Here is a 22,819-nt window from a genome sequence, read left to right on the forward strand (position 1 = left end):
CCTCCCATATTCCCTCTCTCAGTGATTCTACCATAAGTAAGTTACCAAAGGACTAAAAAGCAAAAAAAGGCTACTTTCAAAAAAAGGAGGACATTCCAAAAAGGAAGATAATACTCCTTCACTTTCTAGACCTAACCACAAAGAGGAGTTATTCTATTTGCAGGTACACAGGATGGGGCCCAGAGACTAAGGTGGTACCCTTGGGATCATCTTACTCTTCTTTTGAAATGTACTGATCAGAAGCAGTACCTGGGAGTCACCTACTGAAACTGCTACAGTGACTGGCAGCATGATCACTAGAATGGAAGCTACACCTGAAGGTAACAGAGAGCTGAAAGTCATTCAGAATGGACCACTCCATGGCTGTGAAGGCTGGGGCTTCTTGTTATCCAACCTTGCTTTACTGTCATCATAAGTCATTCTTTCTTATTCACTTTCTGTTTGTAATTTACTCATGGGTGAGAGATGAAGGAAAAGTCCTGGAGACCTACACCCAACTACAAAAGTGTACGCCACCATGCAGCTCCCTGGATAAAGGTGCTGACTCTAATCAGTTGACTGAGCTATCCCCAGGAAGGCCATTTTGGCAAGTACGTAAGTGATGGCTTAATTGATGGCACAAACTCACATTTCTTTGCATAATACATCAAACAATAAAAAAAGGAAAAGAAAAATCTCTTTCTACAATCAAATCCAAAGACCACTGGGTGTTGACTGAGAGGTATCCCATCAGCCAGCCATTTGCATTCTTTTCAATCAACAAATTAAGAATTGCTTTCACAATTACTAATAGATAAAACCCCAAAAGGATGGACATCATCTCTTAGAAGGCCCAAAATAAACTGTGTATTTCTTAAGGCAGATTCTATTCCATTAGTATAGTATGAGTTAAATAAATCTATATATTGGATAGATGGATAGATGGGTGAATGAATGAATTAAAGATCAAACAAATGAACAGAGAACACCCGTGTTCAAGTTCAGACAAGCCTAGAGCAATGCTGTGCTGGGGGTGGGGCCCAAGGGAAGTGAGAAAAAAAGGAATTCATTTGTAGGAATTTTCCATTACCTAATAAATGTATCCATCCTCCCCCAAAAATCAGTTAATAAGAGTATTATCAATATATACAGAGTGGAAGCCAACTACCCAACTTAAATCCTCATTAATCAAAAATTACTCAGATTTTCAGCCCTGAACCAAGATGGCGGAGTAGAAGGACATGCTCTCACTCCCTCTTGCGAGAACACCAGAATCACAACTAACTGCTGGACAATCATCAACAGGAGGACACTGAAACTCACCAAGAAGGATATTCCACATCCAAAGACAAAGGAGAAGCCACAATGAGATGGTAGGAGGGGCGCAATCACAGTAAAATCAAATCCCATAACTGCTGGGTGGGTGACTCACAGACTGGAGAACACTTATCACAGAAGTCCGCCCACTGGAGTGAAGGTTCTGAGCCCCACATAAGGCTTCCTACCCTGGGGGTCCAGCAACGGGAGGAGGAATTCCTAGAGAATCAGACTTTGAAGCCTAGTGGAATTTGATTGCAGGACTTTGAAAGGATTGGGGGAAACAGAGACTCCACTCTTGGAGGGCACACACAAAATAGCGTGCGCATCGCGACCCAGGGGAAGGAGCAGTGACCCCAGGGGAGACTGAACCAGACCTACCTGCTAGTGTTGGAGGGTCTCCTGCAGAGGTGGGGGGTGGCTGTGGCTCACCGTGGGGACAAGGACACTGGCAGCAGAAGTTCCAGGAAGCACCCCTTGGTGTGAGCCCTCCCAGAGTCCGCCATTAGCCCCACCAAAGAGCCCAGGTAGGCTCCAGTGTTGGGTTGCCTCGGGCCTTGGGCAACTCATTTAACCTCTCTGCACCCCACTTTCCCCCTGTCTAAAATGAGGATAACAGCCCTGTCAAGTAAGTTCTGTGAGAATCAAACATAAAGCACTTCGTATCATGTAGTGAAATACATTCATTAAATAAATGTTTCTCCGGGTAGAACTGTCCCCAGCACACTCCACCATCCTTTTCCTCCGTCCTTCTGCCCCACCTACTAGGCAAAACTGTACCCAGATCAATGCTGCTGTCTGCCTTCCGGTCATCTACACCCAGAAAACTAAGTCCTACTGGACAGAAGGCCAGAGTAGTGAAAACTGGTGCCGCCACAATGCTAAGTCTCTACGTCAGCATCACTACATGAGCAATTCACTAGTCTTCAGTCGGCTCCTTCCACCATCCCCACACCTAACAGGCTCTTCTGCAATCAGAACTGAAGGCTATGAAGGCCAGGTAAGTACTAGCAAACCTCTAAGGAGAAATTTGGGGGAAACTGAACACTAGTCAGAAAACTAATGAGGTTTTTTTTTTCCCTTTTGCTTGACTTCAAACTGTAGCCACAGTTATGTTATAAAAAATTGTAAATAACCTCTGTCCAGCCTAACCCATCTCTAGGGCATCAGTTTGCCCACAGACTCAAGGAACTGGGATTTTATAGTTCGAAAAGAGCAGTGGGGGAGCAAAAGCAAATTAAGGAGGACAAAGAAATGAAGCTGGAGGAAGAAAGGAACTTCCTTAAGAAGAAAGTGAAGCTCTTAGAAGTCAGGCCGGGCAAACTCAAAAAATAGGTATCACTATGCCTGTTTTTTAAACATGGCGCAATGGGTTGAATAACAGCCCCAAAGCCGTCCACATCCAGAGCCCCAGAACCTGTGAATATTACCCCAGAGGACAAAAGAGAATGCGCAGATGTGATTAAATTAAGGATATTGAGATAGGGGAAATGTCCAGCATTATCTGGTGTGTCCCAAACATAATCATGTGTTTGAATGAGAGGGAGGCAGAGGGAGATTTGACGCTGAAGTAGGAGTTGTCATGAAAAGAAACAAGAGATCAGAATGATGTAAAGAAGGGGTTGTGGCTGGGGGAGGGATGAATGGGGAGATTGGGATTGACCATATATACGCCAATATGTATAAAATAGATAATTAATGAGGACCTGCTGTACAGCACAGGGAACTCTACATAGTGCTCTGTGGTGACCTAAATGGGAAGGAAATCCAAAAAAGAGGGGATATACGTATACATACGGCTGATTCTCTTGGCTGTACATTAGAAGCTAACAAAACATTGTAAAGCAACTATACTCCAATTTAAAAAAAAAAAAAAAAAAAGGAAGGGGTTGTGAGCCCAGGTAGCCTCCAGAAGCCCAGAAAGGTAAGGAAGTGGATTCTTCTCTGGGGCCTGAAGAAGGACCCAGCCCTCCAATCCCCTGACTTACAGCCCAGTGAGAGTGATTCTGAACTGCAGAGCTGTAAGAGAATGAATTTCTGTTGTTTCAAGCCATTCGTTACAAAGTAATTTGTTAGAGCAGCAAGAAGAACCTAATGCCCAGGGGCAGTATGGAAAACCTCAAGCATTACAGGAACATTTCCAAGGTGACAAGTTCGGACTGTGTCATGTGGGAACACACTCAGATCTGGCCCTTAGGGCTTCAGCCCCGGTGAGGGGACAGCCTAATGAAGAAAAGCCATCAGGCAGCCCTGCATCAGCACAGGACTGGGTTCAATGTTGCTCTATCAGATGGTGCCTCTGGAAGGAAGCAGCCTGCTCAGAGGGGGAGTGAGCTGGATTTGCTCAAAAAACAGATGCTTTATGTGCTCCCAGAATTAACTGACTTCTCGCATATCTCTAACTACTGGGGATCCCACAGGACCAAATTGGATGAGGTGTGTTAGGGCAAAAAAAACCCTATATAGATCTGTTATGGGCTGACTTGTGTTCCCCCAAAATTCATATGCTGAAGTCCTAATGCCCAGGACTTCAAAACATAACCTTATTTGGAAAAAGCGTCATTGCAGATGTAATTGAAGACAAGATCTTCCTGGAATAGACTGAACCCCTAATGCAATATGACAAGTGTCCTCATAAAACGGGGAGGTTTGGACACAGACACACATGAGAGAACATCACATGAAGATACTGTAGATTGGAGTTACGCTGCCACAGGCTGAGGAACTACCAGAAGTGAAGAGGGAGGTCTGAAGGAGTCTTTCCCTGGTGCGTTCAGAGGGAGCTTGGCCCTGCTGACACCTGGACCTCAGACACTGGCCACCAGAACTGTGAGAAAATAAATCCCTGTTGTTTGAGCCACTCAGTTTGTAGTGCTGTGTTACAGTAGCCCTGGCACACTAACACAAACTCCCGAAGGAAAGAAAAAAGAAAAGGAAGGAGAGCTCCCTGATTTAACAGACAGCGCTGGCCTGATGCAGGGTAAAGAAAGAACAGGACAGAGCTGGTTAAACTGTTGAAGTTCAGCTGGGCCTGTTTCCAAGGGAGGCGAGGAGAGGGGACATGACAGGACGAAAATGTACCTTTCCTGCTGCAGAAGGACAGGCTGAAGGGGGTTGTTCCTGCTGCCTGAGGGGGCCAGGCCCCAAGGCTGAAAAAAATCAGAAGCTAAGAAAAGGGAAATTCGGGGGTCAGTGGCATGTTCACGAACCTCTGGGGTGCAAGTTTCAGAAGTACTAACCTCTGCTTCTGTTCAGGAATATGAGGGTGATTCTCTAGCTCAAGCAACTGTGGGCACCAAGCAGCTCCTGTGTCCAGGGAATTACGGAGCGGCAGCCAGAGCCCTGGTGGTGGGTGCAGCTCTCCTTCCTTCTCTCTGGGCACCGGGGCCACAACTAAGAAGGCCTTGGAATCTCTCAAAGGTGAAGATGTTCAGAAAAGCTGGGATGGTGGCGACTGCAGGAAATCATTCATGTCTGACTTTATTGAGAAGTTCCTTGCAAAACACCTCACTTCTGGTCACAGCACATCCATGTAAGAAACACCAGCTCCTCTGAGAAAGTGATCTTACAAATTGCAGGGAACTTGCTTCTGCAAGTTAATCACAGGTTTACAACCGCAGATCCCAGAGGGGGAAAAGAGCAGTTTATGTTGAGAATCAGAAAAGAATTTTATCTGAGTGAAGGAAAGCTGACTTCACAACCAGATTAGAGGCTCGTTGAAGGAGGGCTAGACCTTGATCCAGTGGAACCTCCACTGTGACACTGGGTTTTCTCCCAGGTTCCTTCAATGGTTGTGGGTGGAAGCCTGGTGGGTTGTTGAGTGGACACCAGCCCCCAGCCACCGGTTATGGCCATGCCCTCCCTCAGCTTGCAAGCTCACGGGGCAAGAGGTATCTTCTTTTGTGCTTAGAACGGTCCTCACATGTTTCATGGTACTAACTGAAAGAGAAGCACGGAGCCACACCAGATTGTAATCATTAGCCCAGAGGACCATCCTTTAGAGCATCAGATACAAGGAACAACCCTTGATTACAGTCGACTCAGGTCAGGGCTGAGGCTTCTTAACCAAAGCTTCTTTAAACCAATCCTTTATGGGCTGCAGGTGAGGGAAATCAGGGACATAGGAGTTTGGTCCAGAGGATATTTTAATATTCTGGCTTTGTTTTATGCACAGTATAATTCACATGCCACAGACCTCATCCTGTCCTTTGGTATTTAAAACACATTAATTCAGGTCCCCTCTCCCACACACCCCACCCTCCAGGAGCTGCATTCCCAAGGTCACCACCAGCCCTCAAGTTCTGTTCCTAGACACTCGCCACCTCTTATGGGGCTCCCTCTCATGGCTGTTTTCTTGGAAATTAATCATTTTCTCTCGAATCCCCCAGCGACTTTGACACTGCCACCACCATACCAAAATAAAACCAAAACGCCACTCACTCATCTTTAGCACATGCACACTAAGGTTGCAGGAGTTCAGAAGAGTTTGCAATGTGGCAAAGCAAACACATAATTTTAAAGTGAATAGTAAAGGGGCAGGACAGGAATAAAGATGCAGAAGTAGAGAATGGACTGGAGGACATGGGGAGGGGGGAGGGTAAGCTGGGACGAAGTGAGAGAGTGGCATGGACTAATAACATATACTACCAAATGTAAAATCAATAGCTAGTGGGAAGCAGCGCGTAGCACAGGGAGATCAGCTCGGTGCTTTGTGACCACCTAGAGGGATGGGATAGAGATGGTGGGAGGGAGGGAGACGCAAGAGGGAGGGGATATGGGGATATATGTATACATATAGCTGACTCACTTTGTTATACAGCAGAAACTAACACACCATTGTAAAGCAATTATACTCCAACAAAGATGTTAAAAAAATAAAAAGAAGTGAATACTAAAAATCCCTGTTCTTAAAAAGACTTGCCCACTCCTCCACTGGGAAGAATTCTTGGTCCACCTCTTCCACAGGCTCTGAGTCCTGTGAAGATCCTACTTCTTCCAGTCCATATCTCCAGGCATACCTTCCTTCCTTAAGTGGCTTACAAAGGTTTTCCTAAATTAAGACAATACCCTCCCTAAGATATTTTCAGATGCCAATTACTAATGACAAGTTTTGTACCCCTATACTATTCAAATCTGGTTTAAACTGGCTTGTTAGGTTTTTTTAACAAGAGAAACTATTTTTCCCTGTTTTTAAAAACCAATTAATGTAATTCATTCTATTTTTCAGTTTACTGCTGCATCTGGCTCAAGTTTCTGTTTATAAATAATCCTAACTCTGGTTCGCCTACACCATGCATTTCTGCCTTACACCATGTTTTGACAAATTCTGACAAAGTTAAAAGGGCATACGAAGCAACCAGCTGCCTCCACTTCAAGCTTATCTTATGGAGTTACGTTTTATTCTTGCTAATAACAACCCATGCAAGGGGTACTTATGAAAATTAGAAAATCTTTCATTTCTACATAAAATAAAAAATTGTCACTCCCATCAAAAGTAATTGTATTAACAGAGTGTAAGAAGAATTTATATTGAGTTATTAAATTAATAACAAATTTATTTACTTCCAATCCAGAGTAACATCAGAGCCTATAAATGATTTTGCACATACCTGGACCCACACAGTGACCTTAAATGTATTTCATCTCGTGGTAAATTTTAAAAAGCAGAGGAGAAGAGAGGAAGTATATTTTTTATATTTTTGCTAATGGTGGACAGATTGGCAACGCTGTGTGTCCTGGGAATTCTGAAGTTTTGTTCCTTTTTTAACTCTTCCCTGCTCCCTCCCACCTCAGAGGAGACCAGGAATTCCTTGGATACAGCACTCTAGCCATCTCCTTCAAGAATGAATTGTATCTGAGTGGAGGTTAACAGGTTTAGTGAACAGAACATGGACTACGTATATTTGAATCCTTGCTCTGCCATTTCTAGCTGTATAACTTTGCATACGTTATTTAGCCTCTCTGAGACATGATTTCTCTAGTCACAGCTTGGAGTTATCAGAAAATTTATCCAAAATTTCAAAACAGGCAAAAGGGATTAACGGGTATACTTTCAGTGCAGTTTTGTATTGGCCTTTCCATTGTCTAGGGTATTTTTCTACTCTGTAGGAGCAGAGTTGAACTGGCAAATTTTTGCCCATTAGGAACTGATGAGGTTCAGGACACACTACCCCAAAATACGGCACCTTACCATATCGAATATCTCAAGCTGAATGAGTTTGAGAAAACAGCAGAAGCAGGAAGTTCACTCTGACCTTTCCCTTCCTGCCTTAAACAGGTCATAAAACTCCCATGTTGAAGGTACCTCCCTGAACCAAGAGGAAGGAAGACATTCTTATCACCAGAGACAGAGAGTTAGGGGCCGAGAAATCTGTACAAACAAACCTCGTTAAACTCACTCTTACCTTCCTTGTTACTTCTTCACCATTTACTACCTCTTGCCCAAACCCTACTGTCTTGCCATTCTTCACAAATTTATCGTTTCTTTGTCTAAAAGGTAAAAAAACTGCCTGGTCACTTCTTTGGGTCTTCATTCTCTTGTGAAGGATCCCATGTACACATAAAAATTAAATTTGTATGCTTTTCTCCTGTTACTGTCTTTGTCAGTTTAATTTTCAGACCCAGCCAGAGACTAGAGTCTCTTAGAAGATGGTCAAGCAAAACTTTTTCCTACCCTACAGGACGCAGATAATTTCTATCCAGTGTAAGGTGTAACCACAAAGATTATGGGTTTTGGCCCTGGCGGACAGTACTCAAATTTGTATCTTATCTAGCAATCTTATCCTAACATTGCCTACAGAATACCTAGCTTCTCAAATGCCCTCTGAACTAGTTTTAACATCTTAATGATTCTTTAATTAATTAATGAGCTAAATAAAATCTTTGATATATGTTCATTTCATATTTGCACAAGACTCATGGTTTTATCTTTGTGAAATTATGCCTTAAAAGAGGTAATCACTTCCACCTCTGTGTAATGAGAGGAGTCAATGAAATGAAATTAATAATAATAATAGGTTTATGTTTTATTGATCACTTACTCTGTGCTAAACATGTACTTCCATGTGCTCACCTATTTAATCCTCACCACCCTGGGAAGTCAGCATAATCCCCATTTGATAGACAAAACTGTGGCATAAAATGGTTAAGAAAGGTACCAAGGTCACAGAGCTAGTAAGTGTCAGAGCTGGTGTAGAAAGCTTTGAAGGAAGTTATGGGACCAAAGCGCCTAGTACTTGGTAGAACCCATTCTCTTCCTTTTCTATAACCTCAGCAGCACCAGGACTCAGCTGTCCTAAACACCAGGCCTGTGAAAAGAATGTGGTAGTTAACAATTCCTTGCCAGCTGAACGCTTGCTGAAGAGTCGGTAGATATCTGAGTAGGGCCACCTCCCCTCCAGCCATTCTCACATCCAGACTATCCCCTCCATGGTCAGCACTGGGTCACCGCCTCCAGGCATTACCCCATTCTCCAGAGATGCTACTTCCTCTGAACTCTGACACTAGTCTCTAAGAAGTTGAATAGATTGATGCACACTGCTAATTATTTTAGCCAGTGTCAGGATCCCCCTTGAAATAGCCTGGTCCTTTGGGGACTGCAGGTAACTTAAAAGAAGACAAGGAGAAGTTTGGAGATTTTCTTGATGTCATGGTTCTCGATAAGAAGTCTCACTCACAGCTCAAAAACAGGTTATTCTGAACCAAGCTCATATGAAGGAAAGGAAGACAGAAAGAAAAGGCAAAAATCCCTTTTCCCATGCACAGAACATCATCTTAACCATCCATACCATAGGAAAGAAGAAACAGAAACTTACCCAAAGAGACAGAGGAATTGATTGGCCCTAATAACCTTCACTTTTATCTGAGACATAGGTTCCAGGAGATCTTTCCTATCATCTCTTTGGGACCACTTGGCATCTTGAGGTCTGTTGTCCTTAAGCACTGAAGGATCCTGACTTCTCTAGATGTTTTGATATCTGGGTCCTTCCCTTTTGTTTGTCATTAAGAGGCCCAAGCAAGAACCATGATTACGAGACTTCTGAATACCACCTGAGGGAGGGCAAACACTCTAAACTGGGAGTTCTCTGGGTCTGGGTCCCTGAGAACCTGTCAGATGGTCCGTGAGTCTGAAACTGTTTTCATAATAATACTAAGACATCATTTGCCTTCTTCACTGTTTTTGACATTTGCAAAAGCAATGGTGGGGGTAAAACTGCTGGCATTTTAACACAAACCAAGGTAGGGGCACGAAACCGTACCAGTGGTCATATTATTCTTCACCAGCACGCACTCAGTTTTTTTAAAATGTCAGTTCCACTTAAAAATCTCCTTGATGAATCAGTTAAAAATAGCAATTTTTATTAACTTCCAACCCTGAGTACACCTTTTTAATAAGCTTTGTGTCAAAATAAGAAGTGCATATAAAGCACTTCTGTTATCATGAGGTTGTCTCAAGGAAAAGGACTTGTGTGATTGAGTTTCAAGCTGAACTAGCTTCTTTCTTCATGGAACACCATCTTTACTTTAAAGAATGACAGAGAAACTGGTTGGTGGACATTTCTCAACAACAAATCAAGTGAGCCTGTCACTTCAAGGAAAATTGACAGTATTTGTTATTAACAATAAAAATTTGAGCTCTCAAGCAAAAAATCGGAATTTTGGAAAATTTGTACCCACCAGTATGACCCTGACAAATTTCAGATATGTAAAGCCTTTTCTGAGGAGATGGGTAGTAATCACAATAAATAATTGTGATTTTTTAAAATATTGTGTAACAAAACATGTCAACATTTGGAACAGCTGCATTATTTAGTGACCCAATGTTTTCCAAATGATCAATGCACGATGCTACAAAATCCTATATGGATAAAAGAGCCATTCAAAGTGCAAGATGGACCAATGGATTTTAAGTTACAGAGGACAAAAATATGTTCTCATATTCTACACTGCAAGTGACCTTTAAGAAACTGTCTTGTTGACTATACTCTGAAAACTATAAGACACTGATGAAAGAAACTGAAGACAACACAAACAGATGTTTGTACCATATTCTTGGATTGGAAGAATCAATGTTGTTAAAATGAATATACTGCCTAAGGCAATCTACTGATACACTGTAATCCCCATCAAAATACCAATGGCATTTTTCACAGAACTAGGACAAATAATTTTAAAAATTGTATGGAAATACAAAGACCCTGAATAGTCAAAACAATCTTGAGAAAGAAGAACATAGCTGGAGGAATCAGGCTCCCTGACTTCAGACTATACTACAAAGCTACAGTCATCAAATGGTGCTGGCACAAAAACAGACACATAGATCAATGGAACAGGATAGAAAGCCCAGAAATAAACCCATGAACTTATGGTCAAAAAAATACAATGGAGAAAAGACAGTCTCTTCAAGAAGTGGTGCTGGAAAAACTGGACAGCTACATGTAAAAGAATGAAATTAGAACATTCTCTAACACCATATACAAAAATAAACTCAAAATGGATTAAAGACCTAAATGTAAGACTGGATAGTATAAAACTCCTGGAGGAAAACATAGAACACTCTTTTACATAAGTCATAGCAATATTTTTTTGGATCTATCTCCTAAGGTAAAGGAACCACAAGCAAAAATAAACAAATGGGACCTAATTAAACTTAAAAGCTTTTGCACAGCAAAGGAAACCATCAACAAAATGAAAAGACAACCTACTGAATAGGAGAAAATATTTTGCAAATGATATGACTGATAAGGGATTAATAGTCAACATATATAAATATCTCATACAACTCAACATCAAAAAAAACAAGCAACTTGATTTAAAAATGGGCAGAAATTGAATAGACATTTTTCCAAAGAGGAAATGCAGATGGCCAACAGGCACATGAAAAGATATTCAATGTTGCTAATCATCAGGGAAATGCAAATCAAACCCACAATGAGATATCACCTCACAACGGTCAGAATGACTATCATCAAAAAGAACACAAATAACAAATGTCAGCAAGGATGTGGAGGAAAGGGAACTCTCATATACTGTTGGTGGGAATGTAAATTGGTGCAGCCACTGTGGAAAACAGTATGGAGGTTTCTCAATAAACTAAAAATAGAACTACCATATGACCCAGCAATTCCACTCCTGGGTATACATCAAAAACACTAATTCAAAAAGATACATGGAAATGGGGATATATGTATATGTATAGCTGATTCATTTTGTTATACAGCAGAAACTAACACACCATTGTAAAGCAATTATACTCCAATAAAGATGTTTAAAAAAAAAGATACATGCCCCCAACGTTCATAGCAGCATTATTTACAATTGCCAAATATGGAAACAACCTAAGTGTCCATCTACAGATGAATGGATAAAGAAGATGTGATATATACACTGGAATACTACTCAGCCATAAAAAAGAATGAAATTTTGCCATTTGCAGCAACATGGATGGATTTGAAGGGCATTATGTTAAGTGAAATAGTCAGACAGAGAAAGACAAATACTGTATGATATCACTTATATGTGGAACATAGAAAATACAACAAACTAGTGAACATAACAAAAAAGAAGCAGACTCATAGATATAGAGAACAAGCTAGTGGTTACCAGTGAGGGCGGGGGCAATATAGCAGTGGGAGTGGGAGGTACAAGCTATTGGGTGTAAGATAGGCTCAATGATGTATTGTACAACACAAGGAATATAGCCAATATTTTGTAATAACTGTAAATGGAAAGTAACCTTTAAATATAGTTTAAAATTTTTTTTTAAATTTTTAAGTCAAGTTGAAATGCTTTGCTTCATAAAATAGCAAAAGTGTGCTAAAATAACAGATAAATAAAAGGTCAGTATATTCATGTCTGTGTCTGTATCTGACTGGTGAAGTAAAGCACTTCATGAAGTAAAAATTTTCTTAATTTTATAAAAAAGAAATTACCTCTTGTTGAATTGTGGTTTAGTATCAAAGAAGAATATTCACAATTATCTGAAAAGACTAATGAAATATTTGTCCCTTTTCCAACTAACTATCTAGTTGAGTTCAGATTTTCTTCACACGCTTCAACCAACACAACAGATTACAACAGACTGAATGCAGAAGCAAACATGAAAATCCAGCTGTCCTCTTTTAAGCCAGACACTAGAGAGAGTTGTAAAAATGCAAAACAATGCCACGCTTCTCACTAAATTTTTTGGTTTGGATAATGTAGTTATTTTTCATGAAAACATCTGTTATTTATGTTAATATGTATTGGGTTTATCGTTGTTATTCTTAAGCAAAGAAATAAATATTTTATTTTATTTATTTATTTTTACAGTCCAGGTCTTTTATTTTCTTTACACCCATCATGCCATGAATTCATAGGGAATGGGCTCCAACAGTTTAGGCTCCTTTCCATTGGTTCTCATGAAGTGTGCTTCTCTGGGTGGAGCAGGCTGGCACTTCAGTTGAACCCAAGTACCTTTCTCTTTGGCTTCCTTCTTTTTCTAATCATTTTCCTTCACCCATTTCAGGAAGCTATCTCGGCTTTAGAGTGCTTAATATGCTCGATACGCATATTAATTCTCTTGGCAAGAATCTTGCCCTTGTTTGTTTACAATGATGCCAACAGCATTCTGGGTAACACTGTAGACTCTCCCAGTTTTGCCATGGTAACATTTGTGGGGCATTCCTTTTTGAACAGTGCCCATTCCCTTGATATCTACAATATCACCTTTCTTGTAGATTCGCATGTATGTGGCCAAAGGAACAACTCCATGTTTTCTAAAAGGCCTAGAGAACATGTAGTGGGTGCCCCTCCTCTTTCCCTTTGTGTTGGTCATTTTGGCGAATTACTGGAAGATGGCGGTTCCGGCCCAGAAATAAATATTTTAAATGTCTGTTTGACTTTCTAATATGGTGAAGATTGATAGATAAAATAAAAGCTCAATAATATTTCATAGTGTATATGGGACTGAGACCAAAAAGTATGAAAACTGCTGTCTAAGGTTACCAGCAGATGGCTCTCTTTAGTATGTAAAGGAGGACCTATACAGATTAGAAGACTAACACTGGCATATCCTGGAGCCTGCCTATGTGCCAGCCCTAGTCCTTAACTAAGGAGTAGGAATATGCCCCATATCAGCAGCCACCCTAACACAATGTCTTTATATATCTATACCATATCCTTCTCTACAGCAAAGTGTGAGCATCTTTTTGAATAAGAATTCTAACTTCTAGGGCTTCCCTGGTGGCGCGGTGGTTGGGGGTCCGCCTGCTGATACAGGGGACACGGGTTTGTGCCCCAGCCCAGGAAGATCCCACATGCCGCAGAGCGGCTGGGCCCGTGAGCCATGGCCGCTGAGTCTGCGCGTCTGGAGCCTGTGCTCCGCAGTGGGAGAGGCCACGGCAGTGAGAGGCCCGCGTACCGCAAAAAAAAAGAAAAAAAAAAAAAGAATCCTAACTTCTACTCGTTCATGTCCAGTAAGTACCTTACTAACAGTAAATATATTATAGACTGATTTTTACCAAGAAAACCTATCTCCTAAGGGGTTTGTTCTCCTGAAGATGGACTCAATCACTTTGTTGTTGTAGTAGCATTTACATAGCCTGGGATGGGGGAGGGGATGGATAAATCAGGAATTTGGGATTAACACACACACACACTACCATATGCAAGACAGATAACCAACAAGGATCTACTGTATAGCACAGGGAACTCTACTCAATATTCTGTGATAACCTGTATGAGAAAAGAATCTGAAAAAGAATGAGTGTATGTATATGTATAACTGAATCACTTTGCCGTACACCTGAAACTAACATAACATTGTAAATCAACTATACTCGAATACAGTTTTTTTTTAATAAAAAAATTTTAATTAAAAATAAAAAACATAGCCTGGGAGGAAGCGCTCTGCCTCTTTCTGGAAGGCTCATTCTCTTCAACAAAAGGGGCCGTGAGGAAAGGACAGGACTCCTGTCTAGTTATCCAGACCAAACCAACGCAATTTGACTTTCTCAACGTAGTGTTGCAACCAGACCTCCCACATCCTGCGGGCGATATTTGTAAGTCATAACACTCTGAAACAAATTAACGAATGCATAGCAAACAGGGAGGAGACAGTTGAGTTTAACAGCCTGAGGTCTGTAGAGGACTTCAACCTTCTCAAACCACCTCCAGCTCTCACTGACTTCTCACAACACTGCTGTGAGGTAGGGTGACCACTATTACTTTATTAACCAAAGAGCAAACAGGCAAGGAGAGATGGAGTCACCCACCCACACCCACACAACAGCTTGGATGGGGCACATCAGTGCTGGAAGCTGGGGCTCCCAACCCCCAGCAGGTGCTCTTTCCAGCCCCCTGAGGGAGCTCTGATCCTCGCTGCCCTTTTGGTTTTGAAAGCGGCAAGGAGAAGGCCAGCAGCCATCTTTGCTCTCACATTCTTGTTCCTTGTGTGCTCTGCTCGAATTCTTCAATTCAGAAGCAAAAGTACTTCTTTTTTTAAGTAAATTCCATCTCTCCCTGGCATATTTTCATCTTTAAAAATGTATAATAGGGCTTCCCTGGTGGCGCAGTGGTTGGGAGTCCGCCTGCCGATGCAGGGGACACGGGTTCGTGTCCGGTCCAGGAGGATCCCACATGCCGCGGAGCGGCTGGGCCCGTGAGCCATGGCCGCTGAGCCTGCGTGTCCGGAGCCTGTGCTCCGCAACGGGAGAGGCCGCAACAGTGAGAGGCCCGCATACCGCAAAAAAAAAAAAAAAAAAAAAAAGTCTGATATGTCACTGAGATTCCTTATTGGCACCCCCATAAATCACAACTCAAAACCAGCTGCTCAGAAAAAAGCCAACCTGGCTCTGTGGTGTAGTGATGTAACAACCAGCCCTCTCTCTTATGTCTTGCCTAGTAATGCACATCAAAGTTCTGAAGTTGTAACATATAGACACATATATATTCTGGAAGTACATGTTCCCATATTTTCCAGATGATTACATACAGATCAAGTATAGAGAGCACTTTCCAAAAATAATTTGCCATTAGAAAAGATATAGAAGCTAAAGACCAAAACACCCCAGAACTTCAGGGTTTCCTGCTTCATCTCACTCATTGTTTCAGGTGTCTGGAATAATAATTTGGGTCTAGAACACCAGTAGTTCAGAATACACGTGGAAAGCCATGTGAGATTCTATGGAATAAGACAGGGGGTATTGGGCTTCCCTGGTGGCGCAGTGGTTGAGAGTCCGCCTGCCGATGCAGGGGACACGGGTTCGTGCCCGGGTCCGGGAAGATCCCACATGCCGCGGAGCAGCTGGGCCCGTGATCCATGGCCGCTGAGCCTGCGCGTCCGGAGCCTGTGCTCCGCAACGGGAGAGGCCACAACAGTGAGAGGCCCGCGTACCGCAAAAAAAAAAAAAAAAAAGAAAAAGACATGGGTATTTATATGCAGGCTCACATGTTTTTGCTTCCAGGCTATAACTACACGGGGTATCTTCTTAGGAGGCCACAGACAGTCTGGATGCACATTTTCAAAGACATCATGAATCCCAAGCAGGGTCAGTTTTGTACTCAGATCTGACAGGCCACTCTCGTGTAATCAAGTTATGACTATTTTCCTAGTGATCTTCTCACCTCCACCCACATCCAAGCCATGGACACCAAAGCATGCATAGTGCACTCACCTGAGACCAGCTCCCATTCCAGAACTCAGGCCTTCCAAAGACTCACATCTACTGAGGCCCTCCGAGAGTTGTGGCGCTTTCATTTCACGAATATTAGTAAAAAACAAGGAATGCTAGACTTGAGGCAGGGCTGTTTCTTTAAATCCCAAGGTGATCAAAGTTTGTAGTAATCAATGGAGAGGTCCCTTCTACTCTTCACCCCTTATTTCTGTCCCCTGCTCTTAGTTTTCTCTTCTGACAATGCCTCAGGTTCATCAGACAAGGGCCTTCATCGAAGCCAAGGCACATGCAGCCCCTGAGCTTGCTTTCCTGTTGCTGACTCCCAATTCTGGGATGATGGGATGGGCCTGGGAGGGCCGCACCCTAATTACGAAGCTGATTATAACACTTTCCAGCTGCTGATACAGAGGCCTGCTTGTCAACTCCTCTTAAAGTTCTCCCAGAGGCTTTTAGATGTTTTTGATGTTGAACTTTGCCAAAATATGATTCGTGTGTTCCAAGACGAGGCTTTTCAAGTCAGACAGACTGAGGTTCAAATCCCAACTTTCCTATACCCCGTATTTAGCCCTTGAGCAAGGTACTTAACTCTTCTGAACCTCAGCTTTCTCATCTGTAAATGGGAGACAAAAATAGTCATTTGTGAAAATTAAAGGAGGTAATTTCCCAGAACAAGGTCTAGCAGATAAACGTGGTTCTTTTGCCTTCTATACTCTTACAAAATGTAAGGAGAGAAAATCAAGTGAGTTAATACAGAAGAGCAATAGCTCTTTCTAATCCTGTCTCTAATCCTTCTGCTGTGAAGTATCCACTTTATATTCACAGATCCAGCAGAAGCTATTACACATGGGCTTACAGCCTCAAGACTTATAGCCCCAGCTACACTCCCCTTTCTTGGTAAGGGGAGGATATTGACAAAAGTCTCGAAAGATTAGCTCTTCCAACCACAGGTTAAACCACACGCTGGTAAACTGCCTACAGATTGGAATCAGCTGGAAAGCTATGGAAAAACAGCAAAGTGTTTCCCACCCTCAGAGATTCTGATTGAATTGGCCTAGGGTGAGGCCTGGGTCTCTGTATTTTTAAAGGCTCCACACACAATTCAAGTGTGCAAAGAACTCACAGCCACTGGGTTCTGATTGTAAAGCGTAAGGATTATCCCAGAGGGAGCTTTGACTTGATTCATGACATTAAGGTGTTTGTTTCCCTGGAGCCGGCAATAACCCCAGCCAGCAATTATTCCAGGGAACCTTGCTCCAGTCACTTGTTCACATTTAGAATTTTAAATGCAGCCCCAAAGCCTCAACTACCTCTGATCTTGTGTCAAGCAGATACAGCCTCCCCGCTGTGGGTGGCAGGCTGAGGAGGGGATGCTCCTTGCTCTGTTTTTTTCTGTTATTCAGTCCACCACCACCAAGTGGTTAAACTCTAAAACATTCCAGCAAAGAAGAAAGCATCTTTTACACGCCTCTCTCCTCAAGTGAGAATTAGGTTGCATTAAAAAAGTGTAAAGAATCTCCAGTTTTATTCCTTAGACTCGTACACAGAGATCCAAGCCAGGGGGTGGGGGAGAAGGGGGGCAAAGGGAGATTGGAGTGAGGACAGGGACAGCTAAAGGAACAAGAGCCTATTAGGGGAAGAGTTTTCAGACAGCTGTGTTCTATAGTTTATGCCACTAGAGCCCGGGCTGAACCACCACCATCTAGGCAAGAAGTAAGGAACTCCAGTTGCGGGAATGTCCTGGCTTCTTGCAGACTTTCCACGAGGGACCCTAGTTATATGAAAACAGTTGGTGGCTGTGACTTCTAGTATGTGCTGCCACCTTCTGGAGAAGGCATTTATTTACCCCATATCACTCCTTAGTAGAGCATGTATCACAACCCAACTTACAGATGCGGAAACTGAGCCTCTGAGAGGCAAGTCACTCGGCCTCAAACAAGGTCAAGCTCAAATCCACGTCTTCCAAGTTCAGTGTCTTCTCCAGGACCGCACACATGATTAAGATGATGCTTCTTTCCTGAAAGCACAAACCTCATTCACAGTAGGATCACAGTAAAAGTACATTTAAATGGCTGCTCAGAAATCACAGTAGAAGGCTGGCCCAGCATCCTTGGCTAGATTCCCAGGGTCTGGCTGAGTTCTCTGAGCAGTGGACAGCCTAGCTAATCCGACTGAGCTTTAATGAACTTGCTCCCTACCTCAGTGGAAAATATTCGTTGTTTCTCAGTCAATAGAGACTTGCTGCTGCATGGGCTTCTTTCTCCTCCAGGCAGAGCCTAAATCTCTTACCATCAGACTCAAACCTCTACAGCTGTGTCTGGCAGCATCTAGGTCCCTCTTTCACAAGTTTATCCTTTTTTTCTCTCTCATCTGGCCTGCAACAGCGCTCTGCTTCCGAAGAGAACTGGGCAAGGTCCTGGCAGCGCTGTCTCATTCCGGCAGAGGTGGGAAGTGCACCCAGCTCTCTCCACACTGTCCCTCAGATGTTAGACTGACCGTTGAGAAGGCCTCAGCGGGGCCAGCCAGGCCCAAGGAGCCTTCACTGAAGTCACAGAGTCAGTCACGAGTACCGAGCACTCACCGGCGTTGATGGGAGGAGTCAAAGAAGTAGAAGACGCCATCATACCACCACCAACGCCTGCGCCTCCACAAGGTAATAATCAAATGCGGTAGGAGGGAGAGTTGAGATCAGCAGTTCTTGGCCCTCACTGTGCCTCACGATCACTGGACCCCACCTTGAGATGCTGATTCAATTCGTCTGGGATGGGACTCAGCCGTCAGCATGTGACTACAGACACCAGGTGGTTCTAATGTGAAGCCAGGCTTCAGATCCACAGAGCCAGATAAATGCAACCAATACAAGAACAGGATATTCATGCATAGGAAGGTGCCACCACATTACTGCTTCAAGAGGGCACTAAACCAGTTAGGGAGGTTGTAGAGGTGTGGGATTTAAATCACAGGACAGCTATTGAGAGGCAAGCCCGCAAAACAGAGAAAAGGAGCTCTGAGGTGTCCACAAGGAGGAAATGACCCGTGGGAGTCTCAGCCATGGGAGAGAGTTGTGTGCTGAGAGCAGAAAAGACATACCTGGGTCTGAGAGCATGAGGCTTGTGGTAGCCCTGAAACCTCTTATTCAGAGCTGTTACAGGCTGACTCAAGAGGCAGTTGTGAGCTATTTATCCCAAAATTAGTCCTTTTTGACCATGTTTTACTGAGCTAAGGTTTTTCTAGAGTAGCAGCTATGACAGCCATCCCTAAATTGCTCAAATCACAGTCAGTGGAGGACATGTTTTTCCATCCTGTTTCTCACACTTTGGTCCAAACTTGTCAGGTATAATGGCTCGGTTTTTGCTTGGAACTCAGTATTCCTGAAGCCTCAAGTGCTTTCTCCTGTGGCTTTTGGCCCGAAATTCAACATAGTCTCCTGGTAAATTAGGCTGAGTGGTGTAGAGTCGCAGCCTGACAGCCACAAGATACAAGCAGGCCTGACAGTGCTAGGCCTCTTTCCCTCATCCTCACTTCGGCCTTCTAGATTTTATCACACTGAGGATAAACTCAAAGAAGTACTTTCCTAGGAAAAGAAGAGGAGACAGAGGATTTCTCCTAAAGGCCTAGGGTAGAGCTGATCAAGTCACCCACTGGAGTCTTCCCAGCCCAGGGACATCTCCAGACCCATCTTAGCACCATGCCCAGCCATGCAGAAAGGAGAGAGAAACTATGCTTGAATATCCTGAGGGAGAAGGAACAAAAGAGCTTCTGTCCTAGGAAGCAAGAACAGTTCAGCCTCTTTGTAGCTAGAGGAAAGCTCCGCCTATGAAGCCAGGACCTAGTAAATGTCCTGGGGCTACCCCCTGGCCCCCAGCTTCCCAATGCTCCTCAGGAGTGGCAGAGCCGAGGGGACAGACAGGAGCCTGAGGTCTCTACATGGAGGCCACAAGCCTGAGGAGCCCGGCATCTGCTCTTGGGAACAAGGCTGCTGATTGGCTTCCCCAGGCCTCCCCCTTAAGTTGTTCAGAGGAGCAGTTCTGAAGCCCCTGTTTGGGGTCATTTTTCCAGCACCTTATACAGCAAATAACCTTGAGGCAATACTTTCCAACACCGGGTTTTCAAGGTAGCCTATGGTTGTCCGAAGTCTCCCAAACTTTTATTTCTATGTCTGTCTCCCCCACAGGGCTGCAAATACCTTGAGGATTAGAGCAGTTTTCTGTTTTTCTGTATCCCTACTGCCTAGTGTATAGGCCCGAACATTAAAAAAAGCTTAATAAATGTGGAACACAGACATAAGTGAATGTATTTGTCTATAGTGCCCCAGGTTCCCAAGTTACCCATGCGGCTCACTTCTTGGGTCTCTGAATGCCTCTCTCCTTCCAGCCCCCGCCACGTGGCAGCCTAGGGCCTACCATCTCAGCCTCTCACTGGGCACCAGTCAGATCCTGACCTCATGACCCCCGGATATTAGTGAAGCCCTATACGGAAATTTGCCCCGGTCCTAAACATTAAATTGTACAAAATATTTGTCCTTTACTTGTTTTCAAGAGAAATACACATTTTAAATATATAAATAAAATCATGGCCTTGGTATGTGTAGTTCAGTACTTTGAGCTCTTCAGAGATGGGATTCTATAAAAATTTCACAAGTAGTCTCCTTCAAAGAAGTGAGAGAGACTGTTACATGATGGATGACTCTGAGAGATGCTAAAGTAATTCTCTGAAATTTTTCTGAAGTTTTTCTATGAGCTTCAAAATCAGCAGAATCTCACCTTCTCTTTGCATGAAACAGCAGACTCTAACCATCAAAATGGTTGCAGTCATTTCAGAAGTGGAAATAAATAACCCTCTCCTATCAGCTGTCTTCTTTTTGTTTCACACGCACACCAGTGAACTAGTCTTTACCGAACACCTGTTATGTGCATGTGATATTTCTCTGTACCCACAATTCAGCACTTAGCTCATATTATCTCCCAGACAAAATTAAATTCTTTGAGAAGACCTGAATTTTTCTTATAGTTCTTTCTAACTCTCCAAAGCTCAAGTCTAGCCCTGAATAGTCGTACAATACAAGCTGATGACTTCTGAGTCTTTCCTGAGCCTTAGAATAAGAGAGCATCAATTTCCCAATTGACAATTTACCCACAAAATTACAAAATCAGAGGATATGAATCATATATACTTGCATGTGTTATTAAAACATCTCTGTGATGCCAGGTTTACCACAAGCAGTCAAATTATACAAAACCTTTATAAATTAAGTCAGGAAAAGCAGAACAAGGCCAGCCTCCTATCCAAATGCCAGGGGCGCAGCTCAAGGTCTAGAGTGGGAGACACAAAAAATAATAATAATCTTAGGGGCTTCCCTGGTGGCGCAGTGGTTGAGAATCTGCCTGCCAATGCAGGGGACATGGGTTTGAGCCCTGGTCTGGGAAGATCCCACATGCTGCAGAGCAACTAGGACCATGAGCCACAACTACTAAGCCTGAGTGTCTGGAGCGTGTGCTCCACAACAAGAGAGGCCGTGATAGTGAGAGGACCACTCACCGTGATGAAGAGTGGCCCCCACTTGCCACAACTAGAGAAAGCCCTCACACAGAAACGAAGACCCAACACAGCCAAAAATAAAAAAATAAATAAATTAAAAATAATAATAATAATAATAATAATAATCTTAAAACAATGTACCAAGGGCTATTAAACACGCCAATGTTCATAGCAGCACTATTTACAATAGTCGAGACATGGAAGCAACCTAAATGTCCATCAACTGAGGAATGAATAAAGAAGATGTGGTACATATATACCACGGAATATTACTCAGCCACAAAAAAGAACAAAATAATGCCATTTGCAGCAACATGGTTGGACCTAGAGATTATCATACTAAGTGAAGCAAGTCAGACAGGGAAAGACAAATATCATATGATATCGCTTATATATGGAATCAAAAAAAATACAGATGAACTTATTTTCAAAACAGAAACTCACAGACATAGAAAACAAACTTATGGTTACCAAAGGGGAAAGGGGGTGAGGGATAAATTAGGAATTTGGGAGTAACATATACACACTACTATATATAAAATGGATAACCAACAAGGACCTACTGTATAGCACAGGGAACTCTACTCAATATTCTGTGATAACCTATATGAGAAAAGAATCTGAATATATATATATATGTATAACTGAATCACTTTGCTGTATACCTGAAACTAACACAACATTGTAAATCAGCTATACTTCAATAAAAAATTAATTTAAAAAAAAAGGGCTATTAAAGAGGTATGCACAAGAACTACGAGAGGTCAAAAGCGAGAGACTCCTGGATCCTGAACGAGATGAGGGAGGCTTCATGGAGGAGTTGACCCCTGAGCTGGGTGCTGGAATATACGTCAGCACTTAGAGGCAAGATGTGGGGGGAAGGCGACAGATGTCAGGCACAGGAGTGTGGGTGCTCTTCCGGGAATGGAAGATGTCCTGAGCAGCTGGAGCAGGGAGCATGGTGAGAGGGGAGGGTGGCCAAGGTTTGGAATGCATCCTATAGCCAATAGGAAGGGGAGCCTGTGGGTGTTTAAAACAAGATGTCGTGTGACCAGATTTGGGGACTAGAAAACTATGTCTGGAAGACCTGGAGAGAATGAACTGAGGAGGAAAGAAAATGACAAAGGAGAGGGGCAGACACAGCTCTCTCCCTTCCTTCCTCCAGAAGACGTGCAAATCATTCCCACGGGTGTCACACTGTTACCGGGAAGCAGCTCTGGTTCATTCTGGGAGAGTCAGACCCTACTTGTAAAGTCTGCATTGCAACACCCACCCCATGGAACTTGATTTAGGACAACTGACACTGCAGAGGTAATTGTCCCATTTCCATCCCA

At 43.0% G+C, this 22,819-nt stretch overlaps 1 pseudogene across 1 annotated transcript; it reads right to left on the reverse strand.

Moving 5' to 3' along the window:
• Window positions 1–12,612: 12,612 nt before the first annotated feature.
• On the reverse strand, window positions 12,613–13,133 carry LOC309805491 (large ribosomal subunit protein eL21-like; annotated as a pseudogene). Its single transcript has one exon. The product of its transcript is annotated as a large ribosomal subunit protein eL21-like (transcript).
• Between the last annotated feature and the right edge of the window lie 9,686 nt (window positions 13,134–22,819).

The sequence above is a fragment of the Mesoplodon mirus genome (assembly GCF_964341445.2).
Source record: "Mesoplodon mirus genome assembly, chromosome: 5".
Lineage (NCBI taxonomy): Eukaryota > Metazoa > Chordata > Mammalia > Artiodactyla > Ziphiidae > Mesoplodon > Mesoplodon mirus.